Source organism: Canis lupus, chromosome 19, assembly GCF_003254725.2.
Source record: "Canis lupus dingo isolate Sandy chromosome 19, ASM325472v2, whole genome shotgun sequence".
In the NCBI taxonomy this organism is placed as follows: Eukaryota; Metazoa; Chordata; class Mammalia; order Carnivora; family Canidae; genus Canis; species Canis lupus.
The window spans coordinates 3,302,413-3,315,892 of NC_064261.1; the positions used below are offsets into that span (position 1 = coordinate 3,302,413).

At 55.0% G+C, this 13,480-nt stretch overlaps 1 protein-coding gene and 1 long non-coding RNA gene across 39 annotated transcripts in view; one reads left to right on the top strand and one right to left on the bottom strand.

The window, feature by feature from the left end:
* MAML3 (mastermind like transcriptional coactivator 3) overlaps positions 1-13,480 on the top strand; it is a 599,968-nt gene that overhangs the window by 573,402 nt on the left and 13,086 nt on the right. The window lies entirely within an intron of this gene.
* Positions 3,130-9,439, bottom strand: LOC112669309 (uncharacterized). Of its 4 annotated transcripts, XR_004806943.2 has the most exons (4): positions 6,038-9,439; positions 5,328-5,407; positions 4,468-4,577; positions 3,130-4,259 (listed from the first exon to the last, which is right to left on the bottom strand). It is a non-coding gene; the product is annotated as an uncharacterized LOC112669309 (long non-coding RNA). The 4 variants fall into 4 exon arrangements; XR_003142165.3 differs by having other exon boundaries at positions 4,468-5,407; XR_007403914.1 differs by having other exon boundaries at positions 5,328-9,439.

Below are 13,480 nucleotides of genomic sequence, written 5' to 3' on the forward strand. Positions count from 1 at the left end.
GCTGCCTCTCAGCCCTGCCCACTGCTCTTCCCCTTCTGATCCGGCCCCGTTCTGATCCCTGCTTTACCTGACACCAGCTTAATCTTATGGAAGTAACGCTCTGATCACTGTATTCCCTCCGCGAGACTGCTGTGGCTCCCGTCTGTTGGTCGGGGCACGTGACTGCATGCAGGCCTGTCCGTGGTCAGACCACGCAGTGCAGCTTTCCTCCCACACCCCAGTGCACACCTCAGCATGGGGCCTGAGCACCGTCCCCTCCCTCCTGCGAGTGGCTGCTCCTTCCTTCTTTGCTCACTCAAATCCAAACCTGCTTCCATCGAGGCTTCTGGTCAAGTGTGCCCATGTCCATGAAGCTCTTCCGAAGCAGAACCAGAGAATTTTAGGGCAGGTGGGAGCCTTCAAGATCACAGGTGTCATCATTTTATAAGGGAGGATACTAAAGCTCAGAGATGTTTGGGGACTTGCCCCAGGGCAACCAGTCTCTGGAACCCATGTGTCCCCCATTCCACCCCCTTTCTGCCATGTAACTGTGACCATCCCAGGTCTGGCCCAGCTGGCTTTATGGAAATCCTGTGGAACCACAGCACATGCCACAGGCTCACCTTTGATGAGCTGGGATCATTTTCCAGCTTTCCTATGAAGGGAGACCTTGTCTCTCCACTGGGATTGTGGTGTCCCACGGGACGAGGCCACAGTGGCCCTTCTCTTAGATTCCTGCCATCGTGCTGGGGTGCCATAGGCCCTTGGGAATTCCCAGGGTAATCAAAGCATTTTTTAAAGGGGGATGTGATGTCTGAAATGAAAAAAGACCTCAGTGGCAAAGTATATGTAACGTACTAGTGCTCAGATCTCAGGTGCATGGTTTGTGGTGTGCACTTATTTTAGGGTGATGGATGCATTTTGGCCACGGAGCAGTAGTCCTTACCATGCAGAAAGCCAAAGCAAACTGGCAAGCACAATCCATACCCAGGCCTCTCCATATTCTATTATGCAAGTCAGTTGTTACTTGTCTGCTTTGTTTTATTTGTTTGCCTGGGTTTTATTTGGGGCCAAGTGTTCTCTAAGAAAAACTCAAGTCGGAGATGCCATCAAGGATGCACAGCACTGTACAGCTTCCAGGGGCAGGCGTGAGGCTTCACGTCCTTGGACCAGGGCCCTGAACTTAGGGGGCTTAGCAGCCTCGGCAAGTACATTTCACTCACCTAGGTACTGTTTCTTACCAGAGTCCTTCAGCAAAAAAGTGAGTCCAGAGTATTCCGGGCCTTTCTAGGTTCCCACCTGGGATGTGTGTGCATCTGCCTGCGGGATATATTTGGACTCTGTCCCCAAGAAGCCTCTGGGGAGGTACTGAGAGTGGGTGGGACCCGCAGAAGCCCCAGATATTTCCATGGCAATGGTGGCTGGGCTCCGAGGCGCAGGGTGGCCCCTCCGTGTTGTGAGATAGACCTCCACACCCCGTACATAGGCCTCGACTCCCGGGGCGGGGGGGGCGGGGGGAAGCTTGTGTTTACTAACTAATGAGGGCTCAGGGACTCCTTCTTTCCTTGGAAATGCTCTACAACTACCCCTGAAAAGGAATGAAAGATAGATAGGCCCTGTCACCCTTTTTTACATGCTCCTAAATATGAATTAAGAGGTAATATTCACTGGGCCTTATATAGAAAGTAATCCTCAGTAAAAAAGTAAGTCCTCAAAAACCTAAGGTAAATAAAGAAGGGACTCTCTCCTGCACTGGCTTCTCCTGGGTGTCACGTCATGGGAACCTGAGATAGACCCACAGCTCAGCCTAGGGGGTCATCATCCCCACCTCCACACTCCGCAGCAGGCTTCCAGCCATTCCTATTTATCCTCAGCTTCCAGAAAGGGTTTGGTTGACTTGGTTGGGATTTTCATCGTGGCCGATTGAGAAGCTGTCTATTCTTAATGATGGGGGGAGGCTACAGAGGAGAAGCAGCCCAAAGGAGAAGGTCATCGGTTGGCTCAAGGTTGGAGATAACAAATCTGCATATTAGGAAATGGCCCAACGGTAAGGAAGACCAGAAATGCGAAGATCCTTCTGAGGCTGATCAGGCCCCTGAGCAGCAGGTTGGCTCCCCATATTCACCGTATCCACCTCCCACATTAATCACCTGACCCTCCCCGTCCTGATTTTGACCTCCTGCGAGCATCAACCAGGAGGGAAGTGGCAGCTGGGAAAGCTCTTGGAGGAGGCGCTGCTTCGGGGGCGAGGGGTTTGTGTGCAGAGATCACGTGCGTGTTGTAGCGTTGCTCACCCGGCCCTGGGAAGACAGAGGAGGGGAAGGTTCGGTCAGCTAGCTAGAGGAAGAATTAGCCCAGGAAACTGTAGGGAAAGTGGAGAGGGGCTGGGCACTGGAGGTGATCTATGACAAGGAGGTCAGACTCGGCCTTAGCTTCTGATAGCGAGGGATGGGAGAGCGGGAGCCATCCCAGAGGGTGAAGCAGAAATGCTGATGCTTTCAGAGGGGATAAGTGGCAAACGATTACGGGCACATACCCCCATCCTAGAAGGCCTGTGCGCTGTTGTCGACATGAGTGGGTTTATTCCTCACTAAAATGGAAGTTTCACAGAAGCTTCGCCATCACGCGAGGGCCTGATTCCACAGTTAGCTATCGGCTGAGTTTTTCTCCTGTGCAAGACGATATTTTCCTTGATAAGGCTGAGGAGCTGGTCTCGTTATTAAGAACAGAATATGAGCCAAAAATATCAGCCCTCCTTAAAGTTTCGAATTTTCTCATCATTTATTAATATTGGTGCTAAGAAGAGCAAACATTTGTGAGCACTTGCTGTATGCCGGGTGCTGTGGAGTCATGCTACCTGACTGAAGTCCTGATAACATTGGGTGAAAAGTTTAAGATCTGTAGAGGATGGTTCCTAATTGCTTTCAGATTCCATGAACCAGGATACTACAGGTGGGAGGTGGGAGTCAGGAGCTGTGCTGCCCGCGGCGCGGGTGCAACGGCGGAGAATCCCTGGAGCCCATGTTTCTTCTCAGACTCTTTTTATCCCAGTTTGTCCCCAACTCTGCTCAAGGTTAACAAGAGACCCTGGCCACTTCTACTTCTTTGAGTCACCAGGTGTATTTACGAGACGAAGAAATGTCAATAGGGTCCCAAAAAAACATGATGTTTTTATTTTTAAAGATAGCATGGTGCTATTACACCATTCACGAGATAAGCATGGGACTGATAAAGAGTAGTAATTCATAATAGACTTAGAGCCACGTGATCTGGTATTTTAAGGGTACAACTTAAGACCATAAAATAGGGACCCCTGGGTGGCTCAGCGGTTGAGCGTCTGCCTTCGGCTCGGGGTGTGACCCTGGGGTCCTGGGATCGAGCCCCGCATCGGGCTCCCTGCACGGAACCTGCTTCTCCCTCTGCCTGTGTCTCTGCCCCCCGCCCTCTGCGTTTCTCATGAATAAATAAATCTTTAAAAAAAACAACAACATAAAATAGAAGGTATCTTTCAGATCTGTCAGGGTTTCTCAGTGACCCTCCCTAAAACCCCGTGTGCAGAATGTATCTAACAATCTAAACCCGACCACCACTGAGGACGTAAGGTCCAGGGCCTCCCTGCCGCCCAGAAGCCCTCCCTGGCCCTGTGGGAGCCCCTCTTCTAGACTTGCTTCCTCTGAGAACCTGGTTCTCAGCCAAAATCTCTAAATAAGTGATGCACCAACCCAGATTTCGACATGCTGCTCCTTCTTTCCTACTTTCTCATGCCCTCCCCGGAGTCCTGGCCTCCTCCAGTGCCACGACGGCTGGCCTGGCTTCGGCCCTCCGGAGTGCGGCGAGGCCAGTCCCCCCCCCCCCCGTCGGGGCCTCGGGGTGCTCACACCTGGCTTGCCCGCACACAGGCTCAGCAGTCTGAAAACCTGCCGAACAGGCTGACCGGACAGACCAGACCCTCCCCCTGGCAGCGTCTCCTGGTGCCAGGGGAGCCCGAGCGCCCGAGAACCAAGGGCCGAGCGCACACAGCTTTGTAGAAGTGGCTCTTCGCAGGCAGCCAGCCCCCCTCCAAGGCGGCCCAGCGGACGGGGAGGGCGCCCGCCTCTGTTCACAGCTCGCCCTCACGCTCGGAGCCTTCCTTCCCTTCCTCCCGTCTTGTAGTGCTTGCAGCAGAGAGCTCCATTTGGCAGCGCGGTAGTGCTCTTGTCTATAAATGGAAACGTTGGCCTGTCTCCCAGTATAACACAAGATAGGCCTCTGCATCAGTTATGCAATCTTCGCTGTGATGACTTCATCAGAAAGTGGGGGAGGCAATAAAAGAGAAAGGTACAGTTTGGGGGAACAGTAGCTCAAGAGAAAAACTCTTCACAGCAGCCCCGCTGAAGACAGCTGAGGTTCCTTCCTCCCCCTCTCTATTTTTAAATCCAGGCAGGAAAGGCAGGCAGCAAACATTGGGTAAATAAATAAATAAATAAATAAACAAACAAACAAACAAACCCTCATTCCTGGAGCAGCTGTCAAACCACTTGCAGCCCATGTGTCCTTCGGGCCACTGGGATGGGAGCAGATGCCGCGCGGGCCTCTGGGGCTGGGGTCTTCTCGCAGCCCTGTGGAGAAGACAACCTGTGAGGGCAAATGATGGTGGCTTTCCACTCATCTCTCGAGTTCAAGATAGGGCTGGCCCTGGAGAAAAGCCACAGAGAGCAGGGGCGTGCAGCACAGACAGGCTGTTCCCGGTAAATTGGAGCATTCTTGGACCGTGGTCAGTGCCCAGGAGGGCCTTCTGTGGGATGTGGGAGCTCTCTGTGGAAGCCATGAAAAGCTGGCCCAGCTGCTGAGCCTGTAGCTAAACCCAGTTTGTTCATGTTCATGCTATGTCCGGGTCTTGAAAGGAGAGCTGCTGCTCCTTAAGGATGTCTATGCACATGCCACAGCATAAGGTGGGCTCAGGTGGAAATGGCCCCGATCCCAGACACGGCCAGGGCCTCCCTTGAACTCACTACATCCCATCCACGTCCGTCCAGATGAAGTACGCTTAATGGGATGGGGCGCGGGGGGGCTCCTAGTTTAATGAATCCTCTAAATGTTTACCATAGAAGCTGTTTTTAATTTTTGCTACTCTGAGCCCTTCAAGCTAACCATTCAGATCAATCTTTGTACAAAGCTGTGACTCCTTCCATGAGATGAAGCCTTAGAAATGGAACTTCAGGGTATGATGTATTCAATCTTTGATCTCTCTGGGCCTCTACCCTGGAAGCCATTCCCCTCCTGTCTGCCTGGGCCGCTCGGAGCCCTCACCTCTGATAAGCCTTCCATCCCCTCCCCAGGTGGGGTCAGGTGCTTTCAGCACGAGGTACCTGTGCTCTTGTGCCTGCTTGCGGAAGGCCCAGGGACCTGCCTTGTGCTTCCTTCTCTGCCTAGAAATGCCACCAGATGCCTAGAAATGAGGGGAAGCCTCAGTCTTCATCACAACTCTGGAATCCTTGAAAACAACAGGCCCCCTTTTCTTGTCCTTTTGTTTCTCCTTTTTTCTCTTTTTGGACAATTCAAAGACTTGGTTTTTTAGAGCATGTTTTAAAAAGTAATATTTACTCAAGGTAACATTTTCCTAACAGAAAACCTGACAGGGTATAAAAATAAAAATCACTTATAATTCTTGTCTAACACAATTATTGTGTGAGTACTGTTCTAGAAACTGCTTTTTTGCCCCTCCTCTTCACTATACATTGTAAGCCTTTCTCTGTGTGATTAGGCAGTCTAAGACGGCATGATTGTTATTGGCTGCCTAGTATTCATGGTATGGATGTACCATAATTTATTTAATCAAGCTCCTATTGTTGCACACTAATGAACTTTTAACCAATTTAGAGTTGCTTTGCTGGTAGGATTAATCACAACAAAGGGATCAAAAGGACTCTATAATTTACATCAAAGGCAGAGGAAAAGCATAACTCTCAAAGTTGTGTTTCCACTGGAGGGACCTATGGTGACTGCGTTCAAAGCACTGGTAAGGACAAATGGTATTTTTGTTGTTCTTACCCCCCAAGTAAGACCTTGAAAGCCTGACCTTCCTGTGGTCGGTGCATCCAGTCTTGGCGCTGGACCACCAACTTTAACCCTTTCTTTCGTCGTCACTGGAGGCTCCTTTCCTGTAGCTGGGAGAAGCCGTCCACTGTAGGGCCATCTTTTTTCCCCCTCTCTTCTCGGGTCATACAGGATACTGGGTCAGGCTAGGATTCATCACGGCCAATGCTGTAGGCAGTTCTGCTCAGCAAACATTTACTCTGCTGCAACTGTGGACCTCGCTCCCTGCTGGATGCTAGAAGACTCCTACAGAACCTCAGGGCCTGGCAGATATATTCCCGTAAGGCTGTCACTTGACCCCAAAACTAACTTGGATGCATTTGGAAGGCTGAAACTTCCTACTCTCTTGTGTCACTTAGAAACAGTGCTACTGTCCTGTATGGAACATAACCATGACCATGGAAAGCAGATTATTGTCGACAGAGGAAAAAGTTGGGGGAAATACAAAAACACATCAAAATATTAACATGGTTGCCTCTGAGCGTTTAAAAATAAATATTGCGCTTTTTTTTTTTTTTTGGTTCTTTCTACTTTTATGCACTGTTTCAAATATTTCCCAGGATCAGGGGGAGAATCAGCAACACATGTATTTTTTCAATAGTTAAATGCTGGGGGGGGGGGAAGGGGGGGGCGGGGACTCCATTCTGCTCATTGAGAACCTGGGAAGAACATCTCAGTCCTCATCGCTTTAGAGCTAAGCTAGAAACAGAAACCCAGCTCTTTTGTCACCCTGACTTTGTAGGGCTGCATGATCAAGAGGTTAAAACAGTAACAGTAATAATAACAAGCTGTTGGTTGTGCAGTCAGGAGTGCCAGCCTCCGGGCCTGTGCTGGAACTGTGTTCCTACCCAGGCCTGGTGGGTTCCTCCAACGTAAACTGTTCCTTCAAGGTTGAACCAAAAACTTTGCTGAACCCATTTAGCAGGCTTACCGCTGGGCCTCAAGTTACTGCCAGTTCAGTGATAAACGGCCTCAAAACTATATTGGTAAACAGCCTCAAAACTCTATATTGGTAAACGGCCTCAAAACTCTATCGTCCTGGGGACACAACCATCAGAGATCATAAAACAAACCTTTTTATCCAATCGTCTTCAATAATCTGCAGAAACGGGGGAGGGTTTACGTGGGGTGGGCCCCGTTGGGGCTCTGCAGTGAGTTTATTGTAAGCCACTCTCCAGACCCACAGTGAAAAATTGTTCTGGACAAGGACAAAGAGAGTCTGTAAAAGAAGCCACCATCCTGAGACCAAGTTTCTGCCCTGACACTTGATCGACTTCAAAGAGAATTCTAAGGTTTTATTTCATTTTGTTTCTTCCTTCCACTTATGGTTGGATGGTCTAATCTTATGCCCTTTCTTTAAATGTCAAAGTTGATACCACAAAGGCATCCTAATTTTGGGCATCAGGCAACATATAAAAAAATGATGCATATTTTCGTGCTCTTTCAGCTTCGTCCTTTGATCCCTGTAGAGATTCTACCTTTTAATTCTATGCCCATTCCTCTCCCCCCACCCCCCGCCCCCTTCCCACTTCTCTTTACTCCACAGTCCTCTTGGGTGGTCTGCTCAATTTAGACCAGATGCATGTTATGGTCAATGGAAAAGTGAGAATCCCAGAGACACCACCACCAGCTGTGGGTCGTCAGACAAGTTCCTTAACCTCTCAGAGACTTGGGGTTTTTTTAATCAACAAAATGTGTTTAATTATGCAGGTGAAAGCATCCAGTAGCTGCTCTGCAAATGCAGCTTGTCTTCTTCCATTGTTGCTTCTGGTCTTTTCCGCGTTTGAAGAACCTTTTCCCACAGAGGGAACTCTCCTCAAATGACAGCTTTCCATAGTTGTATCTTGTATCAGACCAGGAGATGGGTAGTTCGGTGATGTTTATGCTTCCTTTCCTAGCAAGGGACTTTCGGGGGCCTCACCTCTTCCTCCCTCTTGGCTGCTGCTCTGCCCCCACGGCAGACTTGCATGAGTACTACCGACCTTCCAGGAAGAATCATGGCCATGGGCTCCTTTCAGAATGCTTGGGTTTGCACTGCCTGAGCAGCCCTCTGAAAACTGAAGAATTTTGTTCCCAATGCTGAAGAATTTGCAATAAAAACCTAAGCAACTCAGCAGTCTGACTTGCTTTTTGAAAGTGCAAGATTTGCAGTCTAAATCAGGGCCCAGAGAACTCAGATGCCCCAGGTTGCCGTCAGCGCCCATAATAAATTAGGACGACTATTTGCCCCAGTGATTCTCAAACCGTGGGCCATCATAATTACCTGGAGGGCACTTAAACCACTTCTAGAAGTTCTGATTCACTAGGCCCTGAATTCTCAGGTGGAGCCTGCGAACTGATAGTTCTCACAAGCTCCCAGGTGATGCTAAGGCTGCTGATTCTGGAACCCCACTTTCAGAACTTCTGATTGAACTTAGCCCATTATGGTTCCCAAACTGCCCAAACTGGCAGTGGGGGAGGTGTTGGCATCTTCTTAATAACCATTTTCTTTCTGTAACTCTTTCACCTCCAAAGTTTCCACTGGTCAAGGGAAGAGTCTTAAGAATCCGATTTTCATGTGACGAGGTGGGGACCCAAACCGAGAGGTCAGATGGCTTCCCAGATCCTCAGCCAGTTCTGGGCCTCGGGGTGTCAGAGCCAGAGGCCTCCATCAGGCTGCAATGGGTGTGGGGTTCACCCCCTGCTGCCCTCTGACATAAAACCGCTGAGCTCTTTCCCAGCAAGTGGGATGTTCCGCGTGAAACGTTAGCTTCCACCTTTGAAAAGACTTCCTTCTTCTGACGCTTAAGTACCTTTGCAGGAGAAAGCCTCCGGATGCTGGTGATTGGTTGGACATAGGAGCCTCTTGGTGTATAGAATGTAGGCAAACTTCCTTTTGGGCTGGAGGGGCTGATTTTTTTTTTTTTTTTTTTTAATAACTTGATCCAGGTCAGTGTACGTGAAAGGCATAGACTGGTTTCCTGGGACATCCATTGTACTATTTTGACTTTCTCCTACATGAACAACCCTCCTGTCTCCTCGCCTGCCCTCCGCACCCATTTGCTGCCCGGCCGGGCATGCACGCCCTGGGCGGGGGGGGGGGGGGGGGGGGGGGCGGAAGTGGTTAGGGACCCGGGAGCGCGCCCTGCGAGGACCCCCGCGCCCCGGGGCACCCGCCCGCGCCCGCCTGGCCTCCTCGGTGTCTTTGTTAGAGACGCCAGCGCCGAGAGGCATCTTCGGGCCTGCCGCCCCTCTCCCGACTTCCTAGAGCCCCCTAAGGACTTGTAAGCATATAGGATAGAGTCAAGAGGCTAAATTACGCCCCAGGGGACTTTTTAAGTAAAATCCTAAATTTCATTTAGGCCGCTCGTAGGCCCCGGGATTGCAAAGACTCGGAGCCGAGGCCACCCTCCCGCGCGGGCTTTGTGCAGCCTGGGCTGGGGGGGGGGGGGGGGCGCTGCAGGTGGAGGCCCTCGCCCCCGCCCTCCCCTCCCGCCCCCGGGCCTCCCCCTCCCCCACCTGCACTCTCCCTCCCCTCGGGCTGCGAGAAAAGTCGGTAATAAGAAACCAGTTCGGTGTCAGTCGGAGGAGGGGGGGATCACCCCAGAGATGCACGGCAGTGGAGAGAGAGCTCATTTTGTGTAAAGAGGGCCCCGAGTCACCAGGGAATTCCTGGATTGTCTCAGGCTGTCGTGTGTGATGTCCATCACGCCGTGCGAACGCCATCTGCTCGGTATTATGCTCTCAGTTGCCAGGCTACCTGCTGTACGCAGTAACACTTGACTGCCTGGCTCGGCTGCGCAGCGCCGCCCAGACCGGGGGGGGGGGGGGGGGGGGGTCCTGATTAAGCCATCGGGGGGGGGGGGGGCGGGGCCGCGCCGCGGGACAGTCGGGCAGACACCACCCTCTGCTGGGCCAGCGGGGGAACCGCAGCTGCCGCGCCGGCTCGGCCCGGCGCCCTGCAGCCCGCGCTCCCCTGGCGGGGCACCCGGATCTGCAGGCTTGGGGCCCCCGGAGCCCCCGCACCTGCACCCGGGCCCGCAGCCTTGGAGCCCCCGCACCCCCGCCCCGCACCCCGATCTGCAAGCTTGGGGCCCCGGAGCCCCCGCACCTGCACCCGGGCCCGCAGCCTTGGAGCCCCGCACCCCCGCCCCGCACCCCGATCTGCAAGCTTGGGGCCCCCGGAGCCCCCGCACCTGCACCCGGGCCCGCAGCCTTGGAGCCCCGCACCCCCGCCCCGCACAGCGATCTGCAAGCTTGGGGCCCCCGGAGTCCCCGCACCTGCACCCCGGCCCGCAGCCTTGGGGCGCCCGGAGCCCCCGCACCCCCGCCCCGCACCCCGATCTGCAGGCTTGGGGTCCCCGGAGCCCGCGCACCTGCACCCCAGCCTGCAGACTTGGGGCCCCCGGAGCCCCCGCACCTGCACCCCGGCCTGCAGCCTTGGGGCCCCCGGAGCCCCCGCACCCCTGCCCCACACCCTGATCTGCAGGCTTGGGGCCCCCGGAGCCCGCGCACCCCCGCCCCGCACCCCGACCCTGAAGCCTTGAGCCCTCCCAGAGCCCCCGCACCCCCGCCCCGCACCCCAACCCAGCAGGCTTGGGGCCTCCCAGAGCCCCCGCACCCCCGCCCCACAGCCTTGGGGCCCTCGGAGCCTCAGCACCCCCGCCCCGCACCCCGACCCTGCAGCCTTGGCGCCCCCAGAGTCCCTGCACCCCCGCCCCCCACCCCGACCCCGCAGCCTTGGGGCCCCCGGAGCCCCCGCCCCCTTGGCCCGCAGCCTTGGGCCCCCGAAGCCCCCGCACCCCCGCCCCGCACCCCGGCCCGCAGCCTTGGGCCCCCGGAGCCCCCACACCCCCACCTCGCACCCCGGCCCACAGCCTTGGGCCCCCAGAACCCCCGCACCTCCACCCCGACCCCGCAGCCTTGGGGCCCCCAGAGCCCCGGCACCCCTGCATCGGCACCCCAGCCCCGGAGCCTTGGGCCCCCCCGGAGCCCCTGCACCCCCGCCCCGCACCCGACCCCGCAGCCTTGGCGCCCCCGGAGCCCCCGCACCTCCGCCCCCCACCCCGACCCCCGCAGCCTTGGAGCCCCCACACCCCGGCCCACAGCCTGGGGGCCCCAGAGCCCCCGCACCCCCGCCTCGCACCCCGGACCGCAGCCTTGGACCCCGGAACCCCCGAACCCCCGCCCCCACCCCGACCCCGCAGCTTTGGGGCCCCCGGAGCCCCCGCACCCCCGCCCCGCACCCGACCCCGCAGCCTTGGCGCCCCCGGAGCCCCCGCACCTCCGCCCCCCACCCCGACCCCGCAGCCTTGGAGCCCCCACACCCCGGCCCACAGCCTGGGGGCCCCAGAGCCCCCGCACCCCCGCCTCGCACCCCGGACCGCAGCCTTGGACCCCGGAACCCCCGAACCCCCGCCCCCACCCCGACCCCGCAGCTTTGGGGCCCCCGGAGCCCCCGCACCCCCGCCCCGCACCCGACCCCGCAGCCTTGGGCCCTCCCGGAGCCCCCGCACCTCCGCCCCCCACCCCGACCCCGCAGCCTTGGAGCCCCCACACCCCGGCCCACAGCCTGGGGGCCCCAGAGCCCCCGCACCCCCGCCTCGCACCCCGGACCGCAGCCTTGGACCCCGGAACCCCCGAACCCCCGCCCCCACCCCGACCCCGCAGCTTTGGGGCCCCCGGAGCCCCCGCACCCCCGCCCCGCACCCGGACCCCGCAGCCTTGGGCCCTCCCGGAGCCCCCGCACCTCGCCCCACTTTCCGACCCCGCAACCTCGAGGCCTCCCGCCCCCCCCTCCCCGGGTCACCACCAGCAGCCCCGGCCCCGTCACCCCAGCACCCCGCTTGCTCTTGAAAACACTTAGGAGAAATACAGCCTCGCTACGCGCAGATTTATAAATAAACAGCTGGCTGCTCTCGGGAGATATTTTTACCACAGCTGTTTTTTGAAGTAGAAAACTGCCTCTTTGGAGGAGGTGGGGCATTTTTGGCTTTTTACATTATTCTTTAACTTTTTTTATTATTATTATTTTTTACACCTCCTGCCTCTCTCCAGCCCTTAGAAAATTGCTAAGATCTCTTCCCTGGAGAAGAAGCTATGTGAAATGGGTCTGTGGGTTTTAACCCTCGCCCCCCTTTTACTGGAGAGTGAGAAGGTTTGGGGAGTTAGGAGGATGGGTGGGGCCAGTAGGATTTGGGGTGGGGGGAGGCTACTGAGTTAAGATTCTTGGTAGATGCAAGGGAGGTGGTTGGGCAGGGGGCGGGCTGGAGAAGGAGCCAGTAATTAAAACTAAAAATACTGCATCATTTGGCTTCCAGGCATTACATTTCTCTGACGAAAGCCCAGCCTGGTTTTCTCTAATTGCACGCGCAGTGTGTGTCCTCCTTAGAAACAAGAGCGGCGGCTTGAAATCCTGAAATGCGACGGGCCATTGCTCATTAAGCCCTGGTAGACTGGAGGTTAAAAGCTGCCATGTAATATGAAACAGCTAATGGCCTGAGCCAGCCCCATTTGTAAGGCGAGTCACTTGCTGCGTGCTTCACACTTTGGAATACACACTTGAGGCCGGGGCTCCGGGTGTCACTCACCCGCTGCTGAGTGCAGCAGAGCTCGTTGGGCAAGTTCTAGAGGCGCATCAACCTAGATTCACAAATGTTTCATATGGAAGACAAGCCTTTAAACCGTCCATGGCCCTCCTGCCCCTGGGTCTCCAGGTCTTCCGCAAGAAACCCAAAGGCAAAACCTTTGGGAGGGAACCGTTTGGAGAAATGCATGATCCTGGGAAGTAATAACCTAACTGTCTCTTTGGGACATTTTTCCCCCATTGGGGGAAAAGACAGGGCCCAAAAGTGGTTGGATGTATCTACCTCACTACCTCACTTGCCTCTCCCTTTCTTTCCTGGGTGGAGAAAAGGCTAGGAAAGCAACGCGGCCCTACTTACCCCTTCTAGGCATGAGCCCCATCTACCCGGGGCTGCTCACACAGGACAAGAATATCCCAAAGTGCCCAAAGAGAAACAGGGCCAGCCGGGGCCCGCCCAGACTAGCCCTCTCATAAAATGAGCTGAAGCAAACTTTATCTTCCCTTGGGTCTCTCTCTCTTTTTTTTTTTTTTTTTCCTAACTCTTCCTTATCAAAACTGGAAAATATAAAATACACTGAAATATGTGGTTCAGAGGGGACGGTAGAGGGGAACCTGTAGTCTGTATTTTTGCTGAGCGGTTAACTATTTATACTTCACTGCAAATTTGTTTGTTAAAGTGTTAAGTCAAATTAGCCATTTGTTTCTAAGGGTGGCAAGAAGCAGCTTTATCGCATTAGGAGGAGGGCCAGGGAAATGGGCAACAAGTATTGGGGGGGAAACGGAAGACTCTGAGATATCTTGATGCCTTTGGGGATCAGGCCTAAAGGAAACTTTGTGGTAGCATTAAGGTCTCTGGCAATT